Raw genomic sequence first — 25,264 nt, forward strand, 5'->3', positions numbered from 1 at the left:
TCTTTTCTATATGTGCATATAAAATAGAACAATAACTAGTAGAAACAGAAGAATAGCCTCTTATAAATCCACCATTGACTTTTATTCCAAACAAATATAGAATAGAATTTGAAAGAAAGATAAGAAAATACAGGTCATGAACTGACCAGACCAATAGGGCTTTCGTCTAACATTATGGTTAACTAGCATCCTCGCAACATAAGAACTCCATTAGAAACTGAACAATCACACACATATCTTTGAGGATGAAATAATATATAGAATACCTAGAAAAGATCATCATATTCATTTCAACTGTAATTGTCACACACACAGACATCTTTACTACTCAAATATCATTTTTCTGACTAATTCTGTCATCATGAACCCCGTATTATTCCACTCACTAAGAGAAACCAATTCAGGAGAAATTTTAGCAAACATATCTTTAGACTTCATACCTAATTGAGTCGATTAGCCAAGACTAACTTCTTCTTTATCCATGACATTGCATAATTTGTATAATCTTTAAAACATTCTGATATCCCTCCAAAATTGTTTTCACTTTCCAAACTATTCTTATCTCTGTATGCTTTACTAATTATTTCACCACTAAACTTTTTAGTTTCACACTTATTAGTATTCAACATAATTCTCGCAAACTCTCATCATAACGCAACTCTGGTAAGGGGGTGAGGTCGTAAAGCCTTTAACTCGACCTTCATAAATACACATATATGACTTAGCATTCATCATTAACGTCATATCATTATAATCATGATATGATCTGGCTCGGTTGATTGAGTCGATTCACTTGATTGCCCGATCATCGACGAGAAGTATTGGTTGATGTCGAATGGAGATAACTTTATGGAGTTGTTTTAAGCGGAAGTAATTAAAAGGGTTCAAAAATGGCTTGGTTTGGAGAATGGATAGGTTCGGTTTAACAAAGAAAATAAAGTTTAAGTAGATAGATAAAATGGAATGGAAATTGAACTCAAGCGAAGAACGATTCAATACTATGTAAAGTATTGCCCCGAGACTTATATTGCTTAAGGTGGGTTTAATGGAAGTCGAAGATGGACCTTGACCCGTTACCTATAGAGAGGTAGGAACCAAAGGTATAAAAAGGTGGATGAACGCCACACCAGGATGGTGATAAGTTCAAGAAGTCGGGTTGATGCCACTAGCGAGCTAGATAAGTCAGAACGAGACTCGTACGAAATAGGATAGGAGGAAACCTCACAATCAAGTTTTCAATAATCAAATTCTGTAACCTTTTACAATAAACAAGTAAGCTATTTATAAGCCTAAAATGCCTATTGATATTCGGCATCTATGTTGTTCACACTAACTTAAATTTTGTTCACACAGGTATTTAACATGTTCACACAAATAGCATTAAAATCCAGTTCATGCTTGAAGATGGTACATGAATTGGCCGAACCATCATGATGCTTCACTTGATGCATTCATCATCCTTAGCCTTGAAGAATCTCCATAATTCCATGAATGTGCAGCTCTTTAATGATCCTACATCTCCCTTGGCTGAATGAGGCATTAATGTGCCTAAAATACTTGAATGGTCATCTTGAAAATGCATGAATCATGCATGAAACGTCCCATGTATTTTCCCCCATAAATATGATCCATGAATCTTCAAATACATGAACTTTCAGCAACTCCCTCTTGCATGAACGTCCCAAATGCATGTGCTCCTTTAAATGCCATCCATTGAACCTCAATTGTGCATGCACACTCCCATACATTGCACCAATCCGTTTATGAACCTGCAGCAAATTGAATCAGCAAGTTAAATGCATTTCAAAACATTAAATTAGCAGCATATGAACTCAATAATTTGCACATTAAATTTGGCCATACATATTAATAATTTCAAACATATTTAAAACATCATAATTAATTAAGTATTTAATTTAGATATAATTAAAACACTTAATTAATTATTTGTCCAGATTTTAACAAATTAACTAACTTAAGATAAACAACTAATTTAACTAATGACAAATTAAATGGTTTATTTCAGTAAAATAAATGCAAGCTAAAGAAAGCTAAAAATAAGCTCATTGGGTTAAGATTGAGCTGAATTGAGCTTGAATGAGTTGGCTTGAGCTCGAGTGAGCTGGAAACGAGCTAAACGGAGCTTAACGAAATGAAATTGAACTAATTCAGCTCGCATGGATTTGCAAACAATGCTTAGGGAGCTGATCCAAAAGTGTGCCCGGGGCATGGTCGTATCATCCCCTCCCTCTTTAAAGCGATTTGTCCCCAAATCGGGCCATTTACTCGCGAAAAATCGTTGAAGATTCTGAAAGCCACAATTAACTCGGATCAAAAGAAGCTCATTCGCATGCCCTCCCTCTGTAGGAGGGTACCACTTCACATTGTCACCTTTAAAAGAATAAAACGAATTAGTGACACGATGAAGATTAAACACAAAGGAACTTTTTGAGATTTGATTCACAGTTTGAACAAATAATCCAATACCGGGGTCAAAAATAGAAATCATTCTTACCTTTTTCTTCGATGGAAACAAACATAAATCACAAGGCATTTGATAGCTATGGTTTTGGAAGTCAACTTTCCATGGTTTGATTACCTTAGGCAATGATATAGAATGGTGTTCACCGGGGTCAAAGACAAAATTTTCTCTTGCCATTTCAATTTGATTTGGCAATTTCATGACCGAATTCATAGAAAGAGCACTAAGCAACTCAAAATCATTATCATTCAAAACATGTTCGGATCTTTTAGTCCACAGTTGAGAACATCCTCCGAAAACAAAATTTTGATTTTGACTTAACAAACCAACAAGATTCACATGGCTCATTTTCAAACTTAAAGACAAAGTATCATACAAACAAAGATTGTTTACACATTCATTCAAACAAAATTTACGATGCTTGCTTTCTTTCATGGATGATTCATAATAGCAAACTCTAGGATTAAAGACATGATTTTGACTACTCGATCCAAATGGCAAAAAGAGTCCTTTTATCTCCAACAATTTACACAAATTAAACAACGAGGGTGTTAACATACTCAAATTCAAACAAGCAAACCCTTTAAATTTCATTCGAAAAGATTTACAAAAACATGGAAATTTCACACCAAAAATTAGATAATCCACATGATCAACACAACCAAGCAGATGATATGTCAACTTTTGATCACACAATTCCAGATTTTGTTGGTGCTGATTTATTCGCTCTTCATCAAAAATCTTGCCAATGGCGTATTCATCAATACATTTCCATTCCTTTTCAACATGATCAGTGAGAATGAACATTTTATATGGACTTTCATCTTGCGGATCCGAAACATGTATTCCATTGCAAGTTAAAGACAAACAACTAATATCATCAAGAAAATAATATTTTTCAAAAGCAAGAATCTTTTTATCATCAGACAAAACAAATGGGTCATCATCAATCAAAGAATGACAAGTAGCCTCATCAAAGTTCAGATTCTTTCTAAAGACCAAATCATCAACAAAGGACCCATCAACAATCGAAAAAGGCAGAGGTGCTTTAAAAATTTCAAGACTCATACCTTGCTTACCTTTTGGCATAGGCGAACTAGGATCATTGAGAACACTACCTTTTTCAGCCAAAGTGAACCTTCTATCCATGGAAAGGTATTGAAGTCGAAACTTGTCAATCGGTTCCTTGGAAACCTGGGAAGAAGAAAATTTACACGGCAAACTTGCAAATGGGTTAGTTAGAACATTCCTCACTTTTGCTCGATTGCTTTCTCCTTTTTCACTCTTCTCTTTTTCAAACTCTTTTCTAATCTCAACTTCTTTTTTTCTCTTTTCATTTCCTCTCTCATTTTCAATTTTATTTTTGACCTCACTCTCTTTTTGGATTTCTTTTTCTTTTTCAATCTTTTCTTCTTTTCTTTCGATTTCTCTTTCTCGCATGCACTCTTGTTCAATCTCAATTTCTTTTTCGAATTCTTTCTCTTCATTTTCTTTTTCTCTCACTTTTTTGATTTCTTGTTCCTTTTCTTTCATTTCTTTTTTTCGTCTCTCGATTTCATTCCATATATGCTCATTTTTTCTCATCAACATTTCTTGTCTTTCTTTTCTTCTTATTTCTTTTTCTTTTTGCCTCGCTCCTACATTATAGGATGGAGATGTTACAAATGAATCAGCGCTAAATAACTCTCGTCGGGTATAATTGGATCGACATTCATACAAAAAATGATCACCTCTTCGAGATTGATTCTTGGCAGATGAATACCTTGGTGCATACGAATGACTACTTGTGATTTCTCGTTCGTCACCTTGAAAAGCTTCAAACTCAAAACTTGCTTTGCTTCATCTTGAGTTCCTCATTGAATAGGAATCATGGTATGAATCTCTTCTCGAATAATCATTGGATGTGTGCTTTCGTGATGATCTTGTCTTCGTCTCTTGACCCGGTGAGTTTGGCTTCCATCGGGCTCTTTCCTCCACTCGATCCAATCGATCATGCAACTTATCAAATTTTGATTTCACCATTCTACGCATCTCTTGCATCAAATATTGGAATTCTGATTCGGAAAATATTTCTCGAGACATGATTAAGTAATGGAAAAGAAAAATGTTAAAAAATAAATAAATAAAGAAAATAAATACCTTACCACAAACCTCACAAATTCGCTCAAAAAGAAAAATTCACTCACTTTCGTGTTTGAACTCTCCTTTAGGCTTTTTTTTTCGAATGAACTCACGCTCTCTTACCTTTTACCACTCGACCTCGTCTCACAAAATCGTAATTCGTCTCGATAGACTTAATTTGCTGCTTGAGGGTCGATTTCAAAATGGGTTACAAGGGATAATGTCGGGTGTAGGGTAGGCTGAACAAAGAAGAAAATTGGTTTAAAGTGTGGAATTGGGATGGGTAAATAATGGTAGGAAGGGAAACTTGATGATCGGAGTAATAAGTGATGAAAATAAAACTTGCAAGACTTTTCACTTCTTTTTTTTGTTCTTTTTTTTCTTTTTTTTTCTTTTTTTGCTCACTTCTTTTTTTTTATTTCAACTTTTTTTGTGATACTCCAATACAATAGTAAGGTAAATACAATAAAGAAAAGAGAAAATAAAATAAAATTACAACTCGAGATTTTTTTTGATTTTTTTTTGAAACTTTTTTTTTACAAACCTATCTTTTGAGATAGCTACGAACGTCGGTGGTCCTCATTTTGCAAGCTCTGATACCAAATGATGTGATCCGGCTCGGTTGATTGAGTCGATTCACTTGATTGCCCGATCATCGACGAGAAGTATTGGTTGATGTCGAATGGAGATAACTTTATGGAGTTGTTTTAAGCGGAAGTAATTAAAAGGGTTCAAAAATGGCTTGGTTTGGAGAATGGATAGGTTCGGTTTAACAAAGAAAATAAAGTTTAAGTAGATAGATAAAATGGAATGGAAATTGAACTCAAGCGAAGAACGATTCAATACTATGTAAAGTATTGCCCCGGGACTTATATTGCTTAAGGTGGGTTTAATGGAAGTCGAAGATGGACTTTGACCCGTTACCTATAGAGAGGTAGGAACCAAAGGTATAAAAAGGTGGATGAACGCCACACCAGGATGGTGATAAGTTCAAGAAGTCGGGTTGACGCCACTAGCGAGCTAGATAAGTCAGAACGAGACTCGTACGAAATAGGATAGGAGGAAACCTCACAATCAAGTTTTCAATAATCAAATTCTGTAACCTTTTACAATAAACAAGTAAGCTATTTATAAGCCTAAAATGCCTATTAATATTCGGCATCTATGTTGTTCACACTAACTTAAATTCTGTTCACACAGGTATTTAACATGTTCACACAAATAGCATTAAAATCCAGTTCATGCTTGAAGATGGTACATGAATTGGCCGAACCATCATGATGCTTCACTTGATGCATTCATGCATCCTTAGCCTTGAAGAATCTCCATAATTCCATGAATGTGCAGCTCTTTAATGATCTTACATCTCCCTTGGCTGAATGAGGCATTAATGTGCCTAAAATACTTGAATGGTCATCTTGAAAATGCATGAATCATGCATGAAACGTCCCATGTATTTTCCCCCATAAATATGATCCATGAATCTTCAAATACATGAACTTTCAGCAACTCCCTCTTGCATGAACGTCCCAAATGCATGTGCTCCTTTAAATGCCATCCATTGAACCTCAATTGTGCATGCACACTCCCATACATTGCATCAATCCGTTCATGAACCTGCAGCAAATTAAATCAGCAAGTTAAATGCATTTCAAACACATTAAATTAGCAGCATATGAACTCAATAATTTGCACATTAAATTTGGCCATACATATTAACAATTTCAGACATATTTAAAACATCATAATTAATTAAGTATTTAATTTAGATATAATTAAAACACTTAATTAATTATTTGTCCAGATTTTAACAAATTAACTAACTTAAGATAAACAACTAATTTAACTAATGACAAATTAAATGGTTTATTTCAGCAAAATAAACGCAAGCTAAAGAAAGCTAAAAATAAGCTCATTGGGTTAAGATTGAGCTGAATTGAGCTTGAATGAGTTGACTTGAGCTCGAGTGAGCTGGAAACGAGCTAAACGGAGCTTAACGAAATGAAATTGAACTAATTCAGCTCGCATGGATTTGCAAACAATGCTTAGGGAGCTGATCCAAAAGTGTGCCCGGGGCATGGTCGTATCAAATCACATAGTTCACTCCAAGCAAATTATCACACTTATTCATTTTACAAATGTTTTTTTGTCATCCATAATCTCAAACAATGAATTTACTTACTCGAGCTCAATATTAATATCTAAGTAAATTCCAACACTTAGCTTCAATTTTACTTACCAACATTCGTCAAATTAAAGAACACCTTATGGGTTTGAGTACGTCATTTACTTGACACCATAATCCAACTATGGCCTTACACATATTTTTCCATGGCCCTACCAAGGTCTTACACGTATCACAATGCCATAACCCAGTTATGGTCTTTTCACTGGAATGCCATAGCCCGGCTATGGCCTTACATTCCATACTTTGCCATGGTCCAACCATGGTCTTATCCATCAATTCATCATCAAACGATCGTGCTCATTTCCTACGTTCTACTCAATTTGATATCAATTCATCATCAAACAATCGTGCTCATTTCCTACGTTCTACTCAATTTGATCTTTCAATTCAATTCTCATACTATTGTAATATTTAGGGTTCCACAACAAAGTCATAAAAAAAACATAATATATTCTCTAATTTAACAATTAAACATAATATTGAACCATATGAACATACTGATTACACTTATTCAAGCAAGTGTACATAAACACACCTTTCGTCAATTTGTGTAAGTGTACTTGTCATATTCACTTAATCAAATATGTTGGGCACATAACATCACATGAATACCAAACAAACATGGATGGCTTATTGTAAACTAAAATATATATAGGATTTTTCCTATATAATTCGTCACCTTTTTACTTAAATTTGTTGTTAAAACCAAGTAATTACTTAATAAATTAATGAAATATATGAAAATATGAAATTGGGACATAGAAATTATTAAAATTTTATTGTATGCTTTCTGATATAGTTTTCATGTAGAAAATGGCTACTTTTATATTAATTTGAGCATATTATATTTTCAAGCTATAAAGTGGGCCATGAATGATTAAATTAAATAATAAAATATAAAGTTATATTTAATAATTTATTTTAATATGTTTCATTAATAAATTGGGTTTTAATTAATTAAGTAAATTGATTAATTAAAGTGGTTAAATTATTTTCTTTGGTCCTCTAAATTATCTATTATTTTTGGACAGGTCTGAGAGCTTTATTTTGATTACAAAACCATCCGAATGAAGGACTAGGGAAACCCAAAATTCGGCTGCATGTGGATGTTCAAAAATCAAATTTTGGTTCAATTGCACAAGGCCCTTGAAAAGTTGAAGAAATCGAAGATTTCCCCGGAGATTTGCAATTGATTGAGTCCTAATCCTGATGATGTGTGGCACTTAAATCAAGTAAAAATCAGCCACATTTCCAAAAATCATGGTCGGCCACCCTTGGAAGAATTTTCAAAAGATGGACACTTCTATTTTTAGCAAACTAGCTCCCTTGCCTCACCTATAAATAAGACTTCATTTCTCACTTTTCTAATCATCCCTCACTCATCCATCATTCTCTCCTCTCTCAACTCTCTTAGCCCTCACACCTATCATCATCTTTGCATAAAAATTTTTAGCAAGTTAGCTTCTTAATGACACCTTGGTTAGCCACCTTGGAGAGCCATCAGCAAAGGAGCGAAGCGAAGGAACAAAGGAGCCCTCATCAGTTAGAGTTTTGGGTGAGAGCCACTTTGAGTTGGGTTTAATCTTTCTTTTCTTTAACTTAATTTAAGAATGTTTACTATGTGTTTACTGTTCTTGTTTACAACAATGATAGCTTAATTTTATTTAAGCTAGGATGATTATTTTGGTTGAATAATATTTATTTGATTCATTCTTATAATATTTGCGCCTCATTCGATCATGTTTTCAATTAAAATCAAGTTTGTAGTTCATTCATACGTAATTGAAATGCACCTGAATTAGCTGAGCGATCCTAACCTGACGATGGCTAATGGACACATAATTGAAATGAGCATGGTTAATTTAGATCCTAACCCGATTAAACTGCAGGTTGTAGAACGACCCTAACCAAGCTCTGTTATCTGCATAGTTTTTGGATTTGTATGATTAAACTGTTTCAAACCTAACACGTCCCTGTTACCTCACACAAATACTAAGAAACCCTTAGTAAATAAGGATAGGTAAAATGAGTATTTACTAAGTAAAGGATTCCGAAAGGACCTAATGTGGATTCCAAACTCATGAAAGATCGAGTTGCCATGGAATATTTTTTCGAATATTGATAAGCATGTTGATAATAATTTGAGTTTAAATAAAGTAATTGTCCTAACTTATTTATGTTTTAATTGTTGTTTATTGTGTTAATTCTACTAAAATCTATTTCGTTCATATAGTTTCCATACTTAGGATAAATTGCATTAGGGATCATTGCATTTAGTTTCATATACTTAATTTTTCCATCACGTCTCAATTATATTGTTTTTTATTTATCAAATTGTTAATATAATTTTACAAATTAATTGGATTAGCACAAATACAATCCCTGTGGGGACGATAACTTGACACTTACTTATTACTTGATAACGACTATGTATACTTGCACAAACCCGAGCACTACAAGTTTTTGGCGCCATTGCCAAGAATTGTCAACTATTACCATAGTCATTTTTTGTGAAATTATTTATTTTCAATTTGGTTGCTTCTAACATTAACAACTTATTCTTTTAAATTTTGTGATTTTCTTCTTAGGAGTTTATGAGCATAGATCAAATTATCGATTTACTCCCAGTAGACCCTGAAATTGAGCGAACTTTCAGACAAAGAAGACGTGAATAAAGAGATCAAAGACAAGTCGAGATGGACCTTGAAATTCAGAATCAAGACCAAGGTAATGAAGCTGATCATGTACGAAATCCCATCCTCATTGCTGATGATAGGGTTTGATGCATCAAAAAATATGCTGTGCCACTTTTCAATGAGTTAAATCTAGGAATTAGAAGACCAGATATTGAGGCAACCCAATTAGAATTGAAACCAGTGATGTTTAAAATGCTACAAACGATTGGCTAATTTAGTGGTATGCCCATGGAAGATCCACATCTCTACCTTCGATTGTTTATAGAGGTAAGTGATTCATTCAAGATAGCCGGTGTGATTGAAGACACACTGAGGTTATTGATTCCATACTTGTAAGATCGAGCACGGGCATGTCTCAATTCATTGCCACCAAGTTCCATATCTACATGTCAAGAATTAGCAGAGATATTTTTGGTTAAGTATTTCCCACCTAGCAAGAATGCTAAGTTGAGGAACAAGATCACAACTTTCCAACAATTGGAGAGTTTTTGTATGAGGCTTGGGAGTGATTCAAGGAGTTACTTCGTAAGTGTCCTCAACATGGGATTCCTCATTGTATCCAGTTGGAGACATTCTATAATGGTTTCAATGAACATACAAGATTGATGGTAGATGCTTCTGCGAATGGAACAATTTTGTCTAAGTCTTATAATGAGGCTTATGAGATCATCGAGAGGATCTGAAGCAATAACTATCAATGACCAACAAATCGAACAGCTTCAGGATGATGTGTAGCTAGAGTTCATGAAGTTGATGCTCTCACTTCATTATTTGCTAAGGTATTGTAACACCCCAAACCCAGCCAAGACATTATGGCTGAATCTACGATGTCACGTTGTAGTGTATTTTGAAAAACATAGTTCCATTGAAAAATTGTTGTAATATCTTGATTTTGGGCCTAGTCGGAATGGTGGTTTTGAGACCACAAATTCCAGATAGAAATAATTATTTTATAATTATTTTGAGGTCTATGATATGATTGCATGATTGTGTGAAAATTTCGTGAAGAAATTCTATGCATAAAGTGCTTAATTTGAAGTTAGGGAATTGAATAAACTGCAAAACTTGTGTTCTAGAAGCATTTTGCATAAAATTGAATTATATTATTAATTAGAGGTACTTAAAGAGTAATTTGACCAATTTCTAAAAAAATCTGGACAAGAATGGGCTTGGAAGGGTAAAAGTTTAAAGAATAGTAAAAAGGGCATTTTGGTCATTTATGGGTAAAATGAATTAAAAGACAATTTTTAAAACCCAAATGTGTCCATCTTCAACCCCATGGCTGAATATAGCAAGGAGAAACCATGGCTAGGGTTTTTCAAGCTTCCAAGCTCGATTGTAAGTCTGTTCTAGCCTCGTTTTTAATTTTTTTTACGTTTTTGGAGTCCCGGTAACTTGATTTAGCTTATGCTAGCAATAATTCAACCAAGGGTTCATAATTGGAAAAAATACCCATAGGTGACATTTGTGTATTTTGGTGTTTTATGATAGAATATGAGGTTTTAAATTATGTTAGACAACTTGTGCTACTCGGTTTTAAGTGAAAACGAGTAATAGGCTTAATCGGTGAAAATACCTAATAGTCATAAGTACATGTTAGAGTGAGAATTTGATGTTGCTATAAAAGGGAAAAACGATCAGCATGTCATAAAACATAAGAAAATAGGCTGAAGTTTAATTTACGAGCTTTGGGGCAAAAGTGTAAATATGCAAAAGTTTAGGGGCAAAACTATAATTTTTCCAAAATATGATTTTGGGTCAATTTGAATAATGTGAGTCCTAATTAGACTATATTTTAAATGATAGAGCAAGGAAAACTGAAATTCGGGCTAAAATGGGGAAAATACCAAGTTGTGGACGAAATGGTAAAAGTAGCCATTTTCGCATACGAGGTAAGTTCATATGTAAATGTCGGTAGCATAGTTATTATTTCAAATGTTTTAATGTTATTTAAATGATATGATAATTATTATGAAATATTATACTTGTGATAATTGTTTGATAATATGTCAAATTATGTGATATACTTGGAAAATGTTAAATACTACCGAGTATCGGTATTGGCATTCCGTAAAAGATGGTTGAGACACATGATTGGGAAAAAGGTCTGTTGAACCTTAGGGATGGATTAGGATACAAGTGACATGTCACTGGGATATTTGGGCATCCGAACTCATTAAGTTGAGTCCGAGTTCACTTATAGATGCAAATGTCCGAACTCATTGAGTTGAGACCGAGTTCATGAGATGTAACTAGGCATCCGAACTCGTTGAGTTGAGTCCGAGTTCGCTTATGGGCGGGTTACATGGTAGCTTGGCTACATATGTGGCACATATGTGCAAACTTTCCATGTATCCGAATTATATTCCGATGTGTTCAACGGGTAAAGTTCTACTCAAATGGAGGAATACTCGAGATGAAAGGGACATTTTGGTAAGTGTTGTGAAATGGATGCTTTGAACAGGTATGTACTTAACCCTCGGGTTGAAAACTCAATATAACAACAATATGGTAAGATGATAAATGAAAATATGATATGAATGTCTTGGTGATAATTATGCAAATGATGTTTTATGTTTGCTTATATAGTTATGTTACTTGCTATTTGCATGTGAACTTACTAAGCATTTATGCTTACTCCCTTCTTTTCATTCCTTGTAGTTTTGACAAGTCAGCTCGGAAATCGGGAATGGTCGGAGGCTCGCTCACACTATCCGTATACCATCTTGGCATAATGGCTTGTATATTTTGGGTATGGCATGTATAGCATTATAATCATTTTGTATATATGGTCTTATGATATGGTTATTGAGTGGTATGGAAATGCTTGATAATGATTAGCCATTGGAATGGCTAATCATGATCATATTTGGAATTATGTATGTCAAATTGCTAGCTAATCCATGGAAACCATGAAATAGATAAAATTTACCATAAAATAGATTCAGACAGCAGTAGTGTCGTGAATTTGAAAAATCACTAAAAATAGTAGAAATGGAATTAAATGATGAATAAGTTATGTAATTGAAGCTTGATGAGTCTATTTTCATATGAAGAAATAAAACAGGTATATAAGTTATATTTTGTGAGATATTTAAGTTTTGGTGGAACAGGGTCAGAGTGATCTCTGTATCCCCTATTCTGACTTTAAAAATTCACTATAAATTATAAAAAAACAATTAGGAGTTGTATTTTACATGTATGAAATCCTTATTGAGTATAGTTTTATAAGAAAGAAACGGCATAGTTATTGAAACTCTGTATAGAGAGATATCTGATTCTTAATACATAGGGTCAGAGTAGTCAAACCCTGAAATAGGGGAGCTTTTAACTAATAAACTATACTAATTGGCAAGACCAAATATTCTAGAAAAAACATTAGTAGATAGATATATGAGTCTAGTTTTAGGAAAAATTTACAGAATTGGATTTTGAGTTTCGAAACTCAAGATATGAATTTTTAAGCGACTATAACGCAGATTTCCAGCTTGTTTGGAAGTTTTAAAAATAAATTGTTTGAGCTGTTAAATTGATGAATTAAGTTTAGTAACACCTCAAGCTTGACTCTGGCGACGGTCTCGGGCGTGAGGGCGTTACATTTGGTGGTATCAGAGTAGGTTTAGTCGGTTCTCGGACTAACCAAGCATGTGTAAAAGTTTAGCTATACATGCCACTGATCTGTGATAATGTGATGTCTTCCGACGCGTATGAGTACCGTCTTATTTAGACAGGGTACTCTCCAACCGAGCTACGCCGACCATGTTCAATGTTATGTGAAGGTATTTGAGTAAAATCATGATTATGATAAGTCTCGTTTCAGAAAAGTATGAATAAAATTTTATGATACATATGTGATAAATATCCATATTTGCTTAATGCTCATATGATGTAGAGTATGTGGCTTACTTGATAAGATGAACGAAATAAATAAAAAGTAGTATAGGTATGAATAAAGGTCATAATATTATGATAAGAATGAAAATGTCCTTGTCTTGATTGGACGTCGAATGTTGATGAATGTTAATGATATATAATTTTTATGAGATAAAGGATTATAATAAAATGAACTTATCTATGTTAAATTGTTGGACTGAATTATATGATTGTAATGATATGTACATGATGATGCATGAAATGAAAGTTGTGATTGTGATTCAAATATCTATGTTTGTTTGACCTTATATGATGTCATGACCATGACTTAATTTAATTAAATGAATGGATAAGTAAAGCTATCTAGAAAACATAGAATGTATGCATAAGTATATTGTCTGAATGGGACAATAGGAAAATAGGTGTAATCCAACATGAATGTTGCATTGCCTGAATGAATGACATGATTTTGATGATGTTGCTATGATGATGGAAGTTGTGTCATATGTGTATGTATAAAAAAAAAAGTCGAGTCAGAGGTCCTACAACCCCTCCCCCTTACCGAAATGGTACTTATATTGGAATTTCATGAGATTTGTATTGAATAAGTTTCTGGTTGAGAAGCCAAGGAGTTCAGTGATAGAACAATTATAAGTATGATCAGAGATTGAAAATGAGCTGATAAGTAAAGTCAGATCCAGTAAAGTATCGGATTGACGTAAAGATTATTGGAGTTATGCACTGTCCCAATTAGAGAAGGTATTCTCTTTGGTAAATCGAATTACTCAGGTGCAAGGTCGAAAAAAGTGTAAATCAAAAATCATTCAGAACTGGACTTCTTTAGTGAATGGTTTAATATGAAATTTGTGGTGGCAGAACTAGTTGGGGAAATGATATTTGAAATGTGAACTATCTGAGTGTGACAGTTATGACTGGACAGGTTTAGCGTCTCTTTTGAGATGTTCTATGTGTTTACCCGTTCTCAGAAAAATATTTCTATGGCTATTAATCTTCTGAAGAAATTTTTGTTATATGGGAATGTCTTCTAATTCTGGTGTTGGATGAAGGCATTGGTAGTCTGACTGGTTTATAATTTCTATTGCTCTATTTCATCGGGTATTCTATTTCATTTCGTCTGATAAGAATTGATGAGAAAATACATATGATATTATGATTCTGTTTCTTCTGCTTGATGCTTCATCTGATATATATGTATGTGAAGATATATTGTTCTTGTTATATTTGATTCAGTGGGATTAAATGATGTTTTCTTTTGGACTTTCTTTCTTGAAGAATTATCGGGGTATTCTGTATTTCCTCTATGACTTTGGTTTTTGATTTTTCGACATAGTATCGTATCTTGGGTTTCTTTATCCTGGATCTTGAATTTCTTTATTCTGGGTTTTTCTATCTTGAATTTCTTTATTCGGTTTTCTTGTTATCTTTATTCCATAATTTGTCAATTATGACTCATGTTCGGAGTGCATTCTTCAGCTTGTGATAATCATGTAAAGTATGACTATACTTCTGGTTTGATTTGGGTGATGTGGTGATTTTAGTATTGGGATTTTTATAATTTTTGTGTAAGGATTTGACATCAGTAAAGGCATAAGTGATAAAAGCGCGAGTTTCAGTTGGTATGGTGAATTATTTATTTGAAAGATTTCATGTGACAATTATGTCAGGATTATTTTTCCCAAGTCTGATAATAGAATTTCATTTTGTACGGATAAAAGAGTAAATAGTCTGAATGAGAAGTGTATATTTATTAGAAAGAGTTTGATATTAGTTAAAGTCACTACAAATGATAAGGTTTTTGTTTTGTGAAAGCTGAAAATTTTGTTACATGTTGACAAAGTTCAGATAGATGAGAATATTGGTAACCGAAGCGTCTGAACTAGACTAGTCTACATTGAGTAAAGACTTCCTGACTTTCAGTAATGTACTGTTGTATAAATTGTGATGTGTTTCAAGACAGTGAGGTAATGTGATAGTTTAGAGCATTCGATGTTACATAAAATCTGAGTTGTTAAAGGGGTTAAAGCCAAGCATTGGAATCTATCAAAATTATCCTTGTCAGTGTTGATATTGGGATGGAAATGAGAAGGATTATTCTTGAGGCCATATCAGAATTATTTCCATGGCGAAAAGAGGAAAATGTGATGTATCCTATTGTTAAATGTTTGGCGAGATCTATAAATCATATCGGTATTGAATGAATTCCTACTCATCAGATTCATGGAATTTCAGGTCTCTTTGATTGTTGGATTTCTTAGAATTTCGGTCTCTATTAAATTAAGTTGAGATCCGGGTTTTATATCATGATATCATGGGAAACTGAGAAGGGTTGAAAATTTAAGAACAATTAAGAGATGAGTCCGTAAGCTTTCAGAATATATGAGAAATTAAAGAGATATATTGAAGGCACCGCCTGAGTGAAAGTTCTTCAGCACTGAATATGAAATTGAGGAATCTAAGTGAAGACCACTTTTCCGGTAAGATTTTCGGGGACGAAAATCCCTAAAGGGGGGGAGAGTTGTAATATCCTGATTTTGGGCCTATTCAAAATAGTGGTTTCGAGACCATAAATCTGAGATAGAAATAATTATTTTATAATTATTTTTAGGTCTATGATATGATTGCATGATTGTGTGAAAATTTCGTGCAGAAATTCTATGCATAAAGTGCTTAATTTGAAGTTAGGGACTAAATTGAATAAATTGCAAAACTTGTGTTCTAGAAGCATTTTGCATAAAATTGAATTATATTATTAATTAGAGGTCCTTAAAGAGTAATTTGACCAATTTCTAAAAAAATCTGGACAAAAATGGGCTTGGAAGGGTAAAATTTTAAAGAATAGTAAAAAGGGCATTTTGGTCATTTAAGGGTAAAATGAATTAAAAGACAAATTTTAAAACCCAAATGTGTCCATCTTCAACCCCATGGTCGCATATAGCAAGGAGAAACCATGGCTAGGGTTTTTCAAGCTTCCAAGCTCGATTATAAGTCTGTTCTGGCCTCGTTTTTAATATTTTTTACGTTTTTGGAGTCCTGGTAACTTGATTTAGCTTATGCTAGCAATAATTCAACCTAGGGTTCATAATTGGAAAAATACCCATAGGTGAAATTTGTGTATTTTGGTGTTTTATGATAGAATATGAGGTAATAAAATAATGTTAGACAACTTGTGCTACTCGGTTTTAAGTGAAAACGAGTAAAAGGCTTAATAGGTAAAAATACCTAATAGTCATAAGTACATGTTAGAGTGAGAATTTGATGTTACTATAGAAGGGAAAAATGATCAGCATGTCATAAAACATAAGAAAATGGGCAGAAGTTTAACTTACGAGATTTGGGGCAAAAGTGTAAATATGCAAAAGTTTAGGGGCAAAACTATAATTTTGCCAAAATATGATTTTGGGTCAATTTGAATAATGTGAGTCCTAATTAGACTATATTTTAAATGATAGAGCAAGGAAAACTTAAATTCGGGTTAAAATGGGGAAAATACCAAGTTGTGGACGAAATGGTAAAAGCAACCATTTTCGCATACGAGGTAAGTTCATATGTAAATGTCGGTAACATAGTTATTATTTTAAATTTTAATGTTATTTAAATGATATGATAACTATTATGAAATATTATACTTGTGATAATTGTTTGATAATATGTCAAATTATGTGATATACTTGGAAAATGTGAAATACTACCGAGTATCAGTATTGGCATTCCGTAGAAGATGGTTGAGACACATGATTGGGAAAAAGGTCCCGTTGAACCTTAGGAATGGATTAGGATACAAGTGACATGTCATTGGGATATTTGGGCATCCAAACTCATTGAGTTGAGTTCGAGTTCACTTATGGATGCGAATATCCGAACTCGTTGAGTTGAGTCCGAGTTCATGAGATGTAACTAGGCATCCGAACTCGTTGAGTTGAGTCCGAGTTCACTTATGGATGCGAATGCCTGACCTCGTTGAGTTGAGTCCGAGTTCGCTTATGGGCGGGTTACATGGTAGCTTGGCTACATATGTGGCACTTATGTGCAAACTTTCCATGTATCCGAATTATATTCCGATGTGTTCAACAGGTAAAGTTCTACTCAAATGGAGGAATACTCGAGATGAAACAGAAATTTTGGTAAGTGTTGTGAAATGGATACTTTGAACAGGTATGTACTTAACCCTCGGGTTGAAAACTCAATATAACAACAATATGGTAAGATGATAAATGAAAATATGATATGAATGTCTTGGTGATGATTATGCAAATCATGTTTTATGTTTGCTTATATGGTTATGTTACTTGCTATTTGCATGTGAACTTACTAAGCATTTATGCTTACTCCCTCCATTTCATTCCTTGTAGTTTTGACAAGTCAGCTCGGAAATCGGGAACGATCGGAGGCTCGCTCACACTATCCGTATACCATCTTGGCATAATGGCTTGTATATTTTGGGTTTGGCATGTATAGCATTATAATCATTTTGTATATATGGTCTTATGATATGGTTATTGAGTGGTATGGAAATGCTTGATAATGATTAGCCATTGGAATGGCTAATCACGATCATATTTGGACTTATGTATGTCAAATTGCTAGCTAATCCATGGAAACCATGAAATAGATAAAATTTACCATAAAATAGATTCAGACAGCGGTAGTGATGTGAATTTGAAAAATCACTAAAAATAATAGAAATGGAATTAAATGATGAATAAGTTATTTAATTGAAGCTTGACGAGTCTATTTTCATATGAAAGAAACAAGACTAGTATATAAGTTATATTTTGTGAGATATTTAAATTTTACTGGAATAGGGTCTGAGTGATCTCTGTATCCCCTATTCTGACTTTAAAAATTCACTATAAATTGTACAAAAACAATTAGGAGTTGTAGTTTGCATGTATGAAATCCTTATTGAGTCTAGTGTTATAAGAAAGAAATGGAATAGTCATTGAAACTCTGTACAGGGAGATATCTGATTTGTAATACACAGGGGTTAGAGTAGTCAAACCCTGAAATAGGGGAGCCTTTAACTAATAAACTGTACTAATTGGCCTGACTAAAAATTCTAGAAAAACAATTAATAGATAGATATATGAGTCTAGTTTCAAGAAAAAATTACAGAATTGGATTTTGAGCTTCGGAACTCAAGATATGAATTTTTAAGCGACTATAACGTAGATTGCCAACTTGTCCGAAAGTTTTAAAAATAAATTGTTTGAGCTGTTAAATTGATGAATTAAGTTTAGTAACACCTCGAGCTTGACTCTGGCGACGGTCTCGGGCGTGAGGGCGCTACAATTGTTCTTTGTTAAAACCTCGTTGTGATCTTTACGAAAAATTTAGAATAACTTGCTCATTGTTAAAACTCAAGTTTGTTTAGCAAAGTGTTAATCATATTAGATTGTTATTGCCTTTTTTTAAAAAAAAAGCCATGATTGTTGCGGAAGCATTTTAAAATGTGTTGCAATAGCGTGGTCTTTTGAAATGCATTTATCTCTTTGTAAAACCGCCTACTTCTAACAGATAGAATTCAAAGTAAACAAATCCCAAAATCAAAATAAAAACTTAAAAAGGGCTTATTACAAACAAAAACCCCAAATTAACCTACTTATAAATTAAAAGTTTAAAAAGAAGCAAAGACAGTTGTGTGGCGACCCTCGAGTCCCTCACAGTACCAATTCGTCTAAGGATTACCTGCGCAAAATAGTAGAAGGGTGAGTTTAAGTAAACTCAGTGTATAATCCCTTAACAATAGTCAGTCAAACAGTAGGAAAATACAGTTTGAACCTAAGCTCGTTTCTGTGATAGTCTAGTATCAGTTAGGGCCATAGCCCATTACAGTAATAATATCAGTGTGGGCCTTAGCCCATTACAGTACAGTAATAGAAATACAATTAGAAGTCCTACCCATCTATCCTCTACACTCCACTCCGTGCAACCCTACACTCAATGTGGGGGATAAAATCGACCCACCCATCCCTACAGTCTAAAATATAGTACCGATTGTGACACTAAACAGTATTTGCAATAGAGCTGCCAGTACAATACACTTCCTCCAAATAGATCAAACCCACCCCCATGCAACATGTAATGTCATAATATCATACGTGTAGGCAAAAATATCATGCTCGAATACAGCTATACATATCATAGGGGTATATCAGTTATTTTACCTCATAGGGGTATAACAGTCATTTCATCAGTATGGGGTCTAAGTGTACTTATCGACCCAACAATAGGTCCACAGTTGTCTCGAGCGACTCGTGCAACCTTAACGGTCAAACAATAGAAATGGGCCCAAAGCCCATAACATGACCATGTAGGCCCACACGCCCGTGTGGCCCACAAATCCCAACAATGGCCATAATCGTGTAAACTATACAGCCTGACCCTCTAATCTCCACACGATCGTGTGGTTTACTCGTGTGGGTTCCATGAGCCCGTGGGGCCCACACGGCCTATTTCGGCCCAACGTGGCCCAAAATAGCCTAAACCCATGAAATCGCTCATGGTGGCCTCTACGATCAAACGCCCATGTTTTATGTGTTCGAATTACCACACGAGCGAGTGTACACTCATGTAGCGCTTATAGTCATAGTTTTCCGGCTTTTGCCGATCTACGTTTGTAACATCTTAAAATAGGGCTTAGTCGGAACAGTGGTTTCGGAACCACAAATCCTAGGTCAAGAAATTATTTTAATATTATTTTATGTGTTATAGCATGATTCTATAAGTGCATGAAAATTTTGGTGAATTAATTTTGGCATTTTAGTGCTTAATTGCAAAAAAGGACTAAATCGCATAAAAGGCAAAAGTTTTGTTTTAATAGTCAAAGGTGTCAAATTGCTAGAGAACCTTAATTTGGGGTATTTAAAGTGAAATTAGGCCATTAAATAAGTGATGGTCGGCCATAGGGGGAGCAAAAGAGTTGAAAAGTCAAAATTTGGTATGGTTGGTATTTGATGACATAAGCAAAAACTAATAAAATAAAACAAAAGTAGTCACCCTTCTTCACCATCTTTCTTCACCAAAAATACTAGCAAAATAAGGGTTTGGAAGCTTGAAATTTCAGCAAACTCTTCACCCTTACAAGTAAGTGATTTAGATGTTTATTTTCTATAATTGTTGTACTTTTAGAACCCTTGTAGTTTTTTTTTTTTGATAAAAAGACTCGAAGGTCGACCTCAATTTATTGCATCACTTAAAATAACATCATGAATTTCGACAAGATGATCCATATCGAAATCCTTAATACAATTCAAAGCCTTAGCCCATTTACAAAGAGAATCAACAGCTTTATTACAACTACGCTGGGCCCAAACAAAAATATAACTATCACAAAAATCCAAAATTTTAATGTTCTCCCGAATGCTGTAGCCTATAGTGGACAAATCAGCCCACCGCCTATTAAGCCTATTCACCAAGCTGGCACAATCGGTTTCAAATTCCAGCTTAAGCCAGTTCCTGGAGCGCGCAAATTTGAAGCTCTCAACCAGCGCATGAAACTCAGCCCATTCGGCTTGAACACTCTGCGCTACCATACCAGCCCGCCCGCCAAGGACAAAACCGTCGTGATCCCTCGCCACCAGCCCAAAACTCAACTTCCTATCGTTCGGAGACGAGTCAAAATTAATTTTAACAACCCCCTGATCTGGCTTCTTCCAACCTTTCTCCATAATCGGCTTAGGAAGTAGCGGCTTATCCATGAAGTTAAAAATACGAAAATCCTTGCTCAACACAGCAGCCCTTTCCCACGTCACTCTAGCCTCCTCCTCCACATCCTGAAAAACTTTAGTGTTCCTACTATTCCAAATATTCCAGAGCACCGTAATAAAATCAGAGAAGGCTTTCAGATCAATTGTACGAGCCACATCCTCAAGCCAGTCCACACAACGGCCATAGCTACCCTCAAGCAAGTTATTATTCAGGCCTTCATGAACCAGAACCGCTTTAGCACTAGGGCAGTCTCAAATAGCATGAAGCAGGTTCTCTCTAGCCAGCCCACATCTCGGACAGTTGCTGCTCTGTTCCCTATGGATGCCGGAGATATTCTCGTACGTAGGAAGGATATTGTGCCCCACTCGCCAACAAAAAATCTTAATCTTCGGGAGAGTCTGGAGTTTCCATGCTAGCTTCCAAATAAACCGGTGAGGACCGAGGCCCACATGCTTCAGAGTCAGCCAGGAGTAGGCTGACTTGGTCGAATAATAGAGAAGGGAGTTGTGGTACAAGATACGGTCATCGTTAGGGCCATTATGAATAATGGGGATTTTGAAAATTTGGTCCCCCAAGTCTTCACCGTAGATCGCAAGAACCCTTCTCACATTCCACCCATCTTTCTCGATATTTTGCAAGTCACTCACTTTCTCCTCATGGACCTCCCTCCTACTAAGCTTAATAGAGGCACCCGACAGGTCATTGAAGCCCCAGTTATCACGCCAAATATCAATCTTATCACCCCGACCCACGTTCCACCCAAAACTGTCATACAACGTACTGGCCGCTTTTGCAATGCTCTGCCAAGTGAAGGAGGGTTTTTCAACACGCTTAGGGTGAAGGACGTCCCCATCCGGGAAATACTTGGCGCTCAAGACCCAAAAGCAAAGCGTATCTCTACAGCTCATAAGGCACCACAATTGTCTACCAAGCAAGGCCACGTTAAAGCGACGAAGATCCCTAAAACCAAGACCCCCCATCCCTTTAGGAAAACACATGCGGTCCCAAGAAAGCATATGCCAGCATCGATTATTATCTTGACCACCCTACCAAAACCGACTGATCATAGATTGAAGTTCCTCCAACATGCCATTAGGAGCAAAGAAAACCGAAAACACATACATAGGGACTGCTTGAAAGACCGATTTAATAAAAATTTCCTTAACCCCATAAGACAAAAGTCGCTTTGACCAACTATTAATCCTGTTAGCAGTTCGATCCAGGATACTCTTGAAAGCGTCGCGCTTCTTTTTACCCACCGGGATAGGTAGCCCCAGATAAGCATCAAGGTTGGGAACCACCCTCATCCTAAGTAAGCTGCTCAACCTTTCCCGCTGAGAAGCAAGGGTGTTCGGGCTAAAATACACCATGGATTTGTCGAAATTGATGAGATGACCCGAAATACGTTCAAAGGACTCCAATATCTTCGAAAACGCCATCACCTCACTTTGTTTATTCCTAACAAATAAAAGGGCATCGGCAGCAAAGAATAAATGATTAATTCGAGGGCCATTGAAGCTAGCACGAATGCCCTTAATCATCTTAGTCTCTTGTGCATGGATTAGCATACGAGACAGGGCATCCATACAGAACAGAAACAAATAGGGGGATAGAGGGTCCCCTTGACGAAGACCCCTCTCCGGGATAATAACATCCGACTGAATCATATTACACTTAACCCTATATTTAACAGTACAAACACAATCCATGATTTTTTTAACCCAAACAGAAGAGAAACCCATTTTTTCCATCACATTCTTAATAAGACTCCACTCCACCCTATCATACGCCTTGCTCATGTCCAGTTTGATCACACATCCTTTGTTCGGGCCGTTTTTTGAGCTCCTAAGATAGTGCACAAGCTTGTGGGATATGAGAACATTGTCGTGAATCATGTGGTTGGGGACAAAAGCATTTTGGTTTTGGCTTATGCACTCTGGAAGGACCTTCTTGAGCCGGTTAGCAAGCGTCTTAGCAACCATTTTATAGACAAACCTGCATAGGCTAATAGGACGGAAATTAGCCATCTCACAAGGATTTTTTATTTTAGGGATTAAAACGATTAGGGTTTTATTAACATATTCAACACTCTTCCCTCCCTTTAAGAATATTCATGTTGTTTGCTACATTTTTTTGGAAGAAAATGAATCTTAGTTGTGAAATAAACAACTTTTGTGAAAGGTGTTAGATGAAAACACCTAAAAGTATCATTTTATAAAGTTTGCAAATTAGAGAGTAAATGTATGTAATAATCGAAATCTTGAGTTGCTATAGTTATGAAAATGGTTCGGCTAGGCTTAAAGAGTAAGAAAATTGAATAAAAATCATTTTACAAGCCTAGGGACAAGAATGTAATTTTGGCAAAATTTAGGGGCAAAATTGTAAATTTGTCAAAATATGAGTTTTGGGTCAATTTGAATAATGTGAGTCCTAAATGGGCTATATTTGAAATGATAGATCAAGGAAATCGAGATTCGAGCTTAAATCAAGAAAATACAAGGTTGTGGACTAATGGTAAAATTGTTGTTTTTGTATTCGAGGTAAGTTCGTATGACTAAATAAACATGTTATCCATGTTATTGTTAATGTACTTGAATCTATCTTGCTTCGGTTATATTGAATTATATGTTGATGATATTGAGTATGATGAAAGTGATGCCAAAAGTTAATAACATTCACGTGATGGTAGAATACATTAGAAATTCAATGGAATATGATATCCCATAGAAACGAGTAAGTCGTATGTAATAATATAACTACATCGTTATTACACGTATTGGAATAGATATAGCATAAATTGCTTGATTGTTGAAATGATTATGTATGATGAGGATTGATGTAGAGGAATCTCCCGGTTGAACCTTAGGAATAAACGAATATTCATGCCATGGCATTTGGGCGATATGTGTGTGCTAGTGTAAGACATGTCTCGGACATGCATCAACCACATTATGAAATGCCAGTGTAAGAAATGTCTGGGACATGCATCAGCATTGAGACACGAGCCAGTGGAAGGCATGTCTAGGACATGCATTGGCTACGAGATGTGTCAGTATAAGACCATGTCTAGGACATGGAATCGGCATGGATATGTAAGAGCTAGTGTAAGACCATGTCTAGGACATGGCTTCGGCCTCGATTTTGATATTCAGTGTAAGATCATGTGTAACACCGCTAACCCGTAACCACCGCTGGAATAGTTTAGGAGGCATTACTTAACCCACAACACAATTCAGAATAATCCTATATCAAATATCAAATCATTACAGTAAATGTCATTCATTCACATTCATTAAGATCATAAAATCGAGCATACGATACGTAAACGTGTATTAGGAACTAAATTGATAACATATAAAAGTTTCAAAACTTATAAAATTTTCAACTTTTCAAAGGTCACACGCTTGTATGAATAGGCCGTGTGCCTCACACGGTGTTATACACGCCCGTGGTGTCTAAGCTGTGTTAAAACAGGGCATATCTACTGACTTGCTCACACGGCTCCAAGACACACCCGTATGCCTTGGCCGTGGTCCAGCCTGACTTGGGCCACACGGGTAGCCACACGCCTGTGTGCGTTGGCTGTGTTCGGGCCTAACTTACAATTGTAAGGTACCTTAACGGACACACTATCGTGCAACATAGCCGTGTGTCGCACACGGCTGAGACACACGCCCGTGTATCTACTCGTGTGGACAAAAATAGGCCATTTGAATAGCCAATTTGCCACCCTAAATTTGGGTCAACCTACAAGCAAAGAAACAAACATATATTGCATTACCATTTCAGCCAAATATATGGCAAAACATTCATCATTTATATCATAACAATATCAACCATTTTCCTACTTATAAACCTTACCAATTCATGCCAACATAAGATAAGATCATACCAAAACATTTCCTTCCATACGTCATTCAATCTCAAACTAAACTTACCAAAACTTACCTAATATAACATACCACAATTGCATATTAATATCACATACCATAAGCCATTATCAATTATGAGTTTAAACACCAACTAGCCAAATCACATGGCTAAGTATATACATCACAAAACATGATCCCATAACCACTAGTCTATATATGCCATACTTTAGAAATATGCATTCTCAAAAGTACCAAAATGATGTTCGATAGTGTGGTGACAATCCTTGATGACCCCCAAGCTTAC

At 35.2% G+C, this 25,264-nt stretch overlaps 1 non-coding gene across 1 annotated transcript; it reads right to left on the reverse strand.

Annotated features, from left to right (window-relative positions):
* Window positions 1-9,931: 9,931 nt before the first annotated feature.
* LOC121205890 (small nucleolar RNA R71) lies at window positions 9,932-10,034 on the reverse strand. Its single transcript, XR_005900963.1, has one exon. It is a non-coding gene; the product is annotated as a small nucleolar RNA R71 (small nucleolar RNA).
* Between the last annotated feature and the right edge of the window lie 15,230 nt (window positions 10,035-25,264).

Source organism: Gossypium hirsutum, chromosome A08, assembly GCF_007990345.1.
Source record: "Gossypium hirsutum isolate 1008001.06 chromosome A08, Gossypium_hirsutum_v2.1, whole genome shotgun sequence".
NCBI classification, from domain to species: domain Eukaryota; kingdom Viridiplantae; phylum Streptophyta; class Magnoliopsida; order Malvales; family Malvaceae; genus Gossypium; species Gossypium hirsutum.